Source organism: Lathyrus oleraceus, chromosome 4 (genome assembly GCF_024323335.1).
Source record: "Lathyrus oleraceus cultivar Zhongwan6 chromosome 4, CAAS_Psat_ZW6_1.0, whole genome shotgun sequence".
NCBI lineage: Eukaryota > Viridiplantae > Streptophyta > Magnoliopsida > Fabales > Fabaceae > Lathyrus > Lathyrus oleraceus.
The window spans coordinates 223,631,724-223,637,669 of record NC_066582.1 but is presented as its reverse complement, the minus strand read 5'-3'; the positions used below and the strand labels follow the sequence as shown (position 1 = coordinate 223,637,669).

The 5,946-nt window shown below is 30.6% G+C and overlaps 1 long non-coding RNA gene across 1 annotated transcript; it reads right to left on the bottom strand.

Moving 5' to 3' along the window:
- Positions 1-310: 310 nt before the first annotated feature.
- On the bottom strand, positions 311-3,000 carry LOC127135369 (uncharacterized). Its single transcript, XR_007808530.1, has 3 exons — positions 2,885-3,000; positions 1,146-1,214; positions 311-1,028 (listed from the first exon to the last, which is right to left on the bottom strand). It is a non-coding gene; the product is annotated as an uncharacterized LOC127135369 (long non-coding RNA).
- Positions 3,001-5,946: the final 2,946 nt, after the last annotated feature.

Genomic DNA, 5,946 nt, shown 5'->3' with positions numbered 1-5,946 from the left:
TATTGATTTGACTATTGTATGAACCTTTTGATTTATAATGTCATTCAATTGATTATTGTTCATAATGCTTTTTATGTGAGATACTCTTTTAATTTGATCTTAGGTACATAGGGAATACTGACCATTAGTTTATGTGTTGGACCTAGGGAAATTGTTGTACTTACGTTGGCTGAACAGGAATAGGAGACCCCAAGTAGTGGCATAGAGAATTAATGTTCTATACATCTCCTAACCCTTATTACGCTTGCGAACTAGGGATAGAAAGCTCTGAGTAGTGGTTAGTGAGTTATTTCATGAGCGATCAACTATAACAGTTTTGTTAATTTTCTGTGGCGTTATAGTGATAAGACCATTCATACAAGGCATCAAACATCAACAATAAAGGAACAGGGGATTCTAGAACACAATATGACCTCTTTCGTGATATTGTTTACTTGTTTATTTACTTTTTGCACTGAAACTCGAAAACCCCATTTTTACTAGTTTTTTTTATACATTGCACGTTTTGTCTTGCTTGAAGGCAGTACATGTGGATTTGATATTTTTATTACTTCGACATTATCGGTATACTTTTCGAGAAGTCATCAAATTCCAATACTAGAATGGTAGCTGTTATTACAAGTAAACCCAATCAAAGGCAAGTAATCATTCCAAGAGCCTCCTTGGTCCAAGACACAAGCTCTTAAAAAATCCTCCAAAGATTGAATACTCCTCTCACTCTGGTCGTTCGTCTGCGGGTGGTATGCGAAACTCAACCTCAAATTGGTTCCCAAGGATGCCCGCAAACTCTCCCAAAACCTTGACATGAATCTCAAATCTATATCAGAAACAATACTCTACGGAATACCATGTAGTTCCACAATCACATTGATGTAGATATAAGACAACTTCTCCAACGGAAAGTGGTCTTTATCGGAATAAAATAAGATGACTTAGTCAGTCTATCCACCACAACCCATACTGCGCCACTCCCCCTTGTTGTCTTCGGAAAACCGGCCACAAAATCCATAGAAATGTTATCCCACTTTCTTCGGAATACCATTTCACAACAAAATGACATATTCAATTCAGGTATCAATTCATGTCAAGTACATCTAACAATTTAAAACAACCCATATTCATGTTCATAATCAAAAACCACATACCTCACACATAAATTGGGATCTTCCTTAGTCCAAGACGATGGTGAACCATGAGAGAAAGAAATACGGCCACTGCTTCCAATTGCAATGAAAGTTAGGGTTTTTGTTTTTATGTGGTCTTAGATAAAGATTCATAAACTCATCGTATTATCTGGAATAAATTAAAGGCTTTTATGTGATTTCGATTTTATGCTTTAATTTCGTGGTTTCGACTTTGTGTTCCACTTATCATCTTCCTTCCTCATTCGTGTATGCATTTGAAGCTCTACGTTTGAAATAACAATGACTCCGACAATTAATATTATCCCTTTGAATAAAATTAACATACTTGTTTTAATAAGTTTTAATTTAATTAATAAAATTAACAATTTAAAAAAGTGACATATCAAAAGAAATTGAATTTTTGTTATGCCATGTTATAACAATAATTTCACGTAATATAAAATAATATACATCAGCATTTTTTGGAGCAAATTTGGGAATAGAGATCAAAACTGTTTAATAAATAAATAGGGTGATTGATTTAGTGAGCGGGACAAAATACGAGAACCAAAATTATAATTTAGTCAATAATATATTAAAATATGTACATTTAACATGATATATATTATACTCAATAGTATCTCATGATTAACTATTCTTCTTCTTTCTTTAAATCATAAACCAATCTTTATTTATTTTTTAGAAAATCAAAATTTTAAACAAAATTCTCTAAAGAACCAACTTTTTCCATAATTTTTCAAACTACCATTGTTTAAAAAAATTGCAACGTAGAGAACTAGTCAATCCGATGGCCGACAACTTTCATAAAATAAGTGCATTAGCCAATTGAATTGATAACTGCATCAAATCTAACCAATTGAATTAACGACAATGTGCAACCCATAGAAGCATACGCCAATTCATTTGGCTCCTATGTGTTGGATGTTTTTATTTTATCTTAATACAATTAATTAACATAAAATTAAATAAATGCTATTAATATTTAAGTTAAATAAAATTACACATTATAATATTTTTACACTAACGACGACAACCTACTTAATCGTACATGTCACCAGTTCCACACCTCCTAAATACATTTATTTGTACTGGTCTCTATTGATTCTTTTTAGGGTTTGCTACGAGTTTCCTACAACGTCACTATCATCGGAGAAATCATCGACAACATTAATTTTAATATATGTGTTTATTTCGCTACGAGTGCAGTTATATCTAATATTGTCAATGATTTCTCTGGTGATGGTGATGTTGTAGGAAACTCATAAAATAGTTCGGAATCAACAAAAAGCGGTACGAACAATGATAACAAAGACGCATATCAAATACTTGTAATAAAATGTGAAGATTAAACACTTTTGCTATATAAATTTTGTATTCTCTCAAGTTACTATTATAAATAAAAATTATTTTTAAAATTTTTTATTGAATATGTAATATATTTAATCTATTTAAATACAGATTAATTATTTATTATTTAATAAAATCTAAAAAATAAATTTTAATTTATAATAATTGCTGAAAAAGGTAGTTTGAATAAATGTTAATTTATCAAGAGAAATAACTGAAATTTTGTTGCTGAATTAGGTGTAAACAAGTTTTAGACGTTACTCTATCCATTATTTATTATAAGCACATTTTAATTTTTTAATTCGTTGAATAATTTATATATTTAGTTGGTCTATATGTAAATCATATATACTAATTATTTAATAAATTAAAAAAAAAACACTAAAATTTACCTGCAATACGAAACTGAGGGGGTAGTTTATGGGTCTTTTCCGGAGCTAGATAGATGAGATTGTTGGTTTGTGACACTTTTGGGTGCAAAACATTGTTCTGTTTTTGGTAATGGTGGTGATTGTGGTGTATGTGGTTTGGGCAGAAATAAATAGAGTGTTGACATTGACGGATTGGTTAAGAGATTGGAAGATACAAAGTTAGGTTATTTAGTTCTCCAATGAAAATTAGTTGTACCTTACTTTCTCATTCTACTTCTACTAGTCTAGCTACTCGTCCTACGCAGGATATTACAAGAGATAAGTTTCTTTAAACCTGCTGGTGGATTTAAAGTCTTAAATTTGAATTTTGTTAGTATAAATATTTTTTGAGTTGGGTCAAGTGGTTTTTGATATGGTTTTAAATAGGACTTCTATAAGTATATGATGTAATTAATTTGATTTAAATGCATTTTTGGTTTCTTTAGTTAATGCGTTTAAAATGATTGAATCTCCTATAAAAAAATCTAATTTTTTTATCTATGAATTTTATTTTCTTTGAGATTTTTATAGTCCGTTTCACTTTTATATACATAGTAGTGATGATTAGAGTATAAAAATTATTTTTAATTACGTGAAATTATTCAGGATAATTTATTTTTAATACTTTTTTACATAATTAATTATTTAAATTATTATTTAATTAATTAATTAATTAAAATTTTGGAAAGCATTCAAAACCCATTTCATTGAAGTATATGTTCAAATCTCAAAGGCTCACTTTCATCTCAACACACTTATGCAATAACCTTCACATCTTTAAATTTTATAAACTCTTATATTATACCAGGAGAAAACGATATGAGACTCTATCTTTGTCATGACTTCATAGCTGAACACACATCTTTGTTGAAATGGTGAAAATAATATGTGTCTCTTACAATCAATTAAAAACAGTTCGAAGATGAACAACAACAACACAAAGGGGTAGATTTGAGCATATCCCCGCCAACAAAGCTGATATTTTCATTTCCAGTGAGTTTTGACACAACTCCATTTCCAGCTACCACATCAACCAAAGACTCCAAACCCTCAAACACACGGGTGCAGTCTTTGGGGGAAAGCTTAAAATCAGCTGCCATGGCATCTTGAAACATAATCAGTATATCAGATTTTGAATCTTTATTCAGCATCTCCCATAAGCTCTCTCTAGTTGCACTCTTAAAAAGTGAGAATTCATTGTTCTTATTGAACCATTTCTTAGAGGAATGTCATATTTCTAGAGAAGTTGAATGAAATGCTCCTCGAATGACAAAGATAGAGTCCCACCTCGTTTTCTCTTGGTATAATATAAGGGTTTATAAATCTTGAATATGTGGAGATTATTGTATAAGTGTGTTGAGATAAAAGTGGGCCTTTGAGAGTTAAATATATGCTGCAATGAAATGGACTTTAGGCTCTGAATGCTTCCCAAGATTTTAATTAATTAATTTATTAAATAGTAATTTAAATTATTAATTATGTAAAAAAAAGTATTAAAAACTAAATTATCCTATACTACGTAATTAAAAATAATTTTTAAATGCTAGTCATCACTGCCACATATACAAAAATAGAGCGAGATTACAAAAATTTCAAAGAAAGTAAAATTCAAGACCAAAAGGTTAGGTTTTGTATTAGGGTGACCAATAGCTCAAAATGTCCAAACTAGGAGATTAAACGTGCATTCCAATTATTATTTTTTTGAATTAGTAAGTGGTAAGATCGGATACTAAAATTTAAAAATATATATAGAAAAGACAAATTATAAATGGTATTTAAAAAAATTAAGATAACTTATAATATAAAATATTATGATTATTTTTAGTCTATATCTTACTATAGTTACATTGCTTTGTCCATATAAAATATATTTTTTATATAATGAAGACGTTAATAGAAAGAGAAATTATGTCGGTACCTAGATTTCATTGCTAAAAAAATGTAATTTTCAATATAAAGTAAAATGGTTATGTATAAAATTATGTTGATGTGTTTGGTCCAACATTGGGAAGTTTATACGATTGTGTCTGGGCTGACGACATTATTATATAATCTCACCAATTTGTTCGTCGTATCCATTTTGGTTCGAATACGCGTGCTGTTAGGACGACCATTTTTCTTTCTTCGCATTTTTTCATTGTGTTAGACAATATCCACTTGTTATGCAGGCTAATAATCCTCATTTTCTACCACCGAAAAGCTAGTGTTGTAATTATTGCATAGGTTTATGACTTTGCAACGACGGATAGTAAGTTGGAAGGGTCCTGCTGAGCCTTTGAACATGTCGTTATGATATGGGAGCAAGGCATATGAAAGACTTGGAATTTTCCACAGTCGCACCAACCACTATTTTAGTGTACTAGTAAAGCTATTATAGTGTGAGTTGGTTATGAAACGAAGGAGCTGACACTTAAATAAGGATCACATGGAGTTACCAAAAAGAAACACATGCGCCATAGGGTATGGCACATGCTTTAGTTTCTTAACCTATGTGCCATAGTGAGTGGCTTGTCCTTTGTTTGCATGCATGACCCTAGCCTACTCCCCTGGCACAAATCTTTGCATGTATAAGTCATAGCTTTATAGCTTGCGTCCCTTACAAAGAATCTATGCATGCATGTGCCTAGGAGGCTCCATTTTGACGGGAGAATTCTCTTAAAAAAACAACTCATGCACCATTGCTATGGTGCATACATTAGAGATTACATGCAATGTGATAGCTATAAATATGGCTATGTTACTCAGTAATTCCATCAACAAACACTAAACATATCCACTTTATCAGCAACAAACACTCAATCTATCCACTTTATCAATAACGAACAGTCAAAATCATTTCAAAAAAAATGTCTCTACTAACCATGAGTGATGAACATCGATGAACTATCAACAATATTGTGGAGTTTGTAAGTTACTATTTTGAATGCAATATAAAATTTACCACTAAAAGTTTTCCTAATTTTTTTCCTTAATTATTTTTCTTAATTCTGTTTTGTAAGGATCCAAAGAGATTTAGATGTTGTGTACATGAATATGTAGCACAC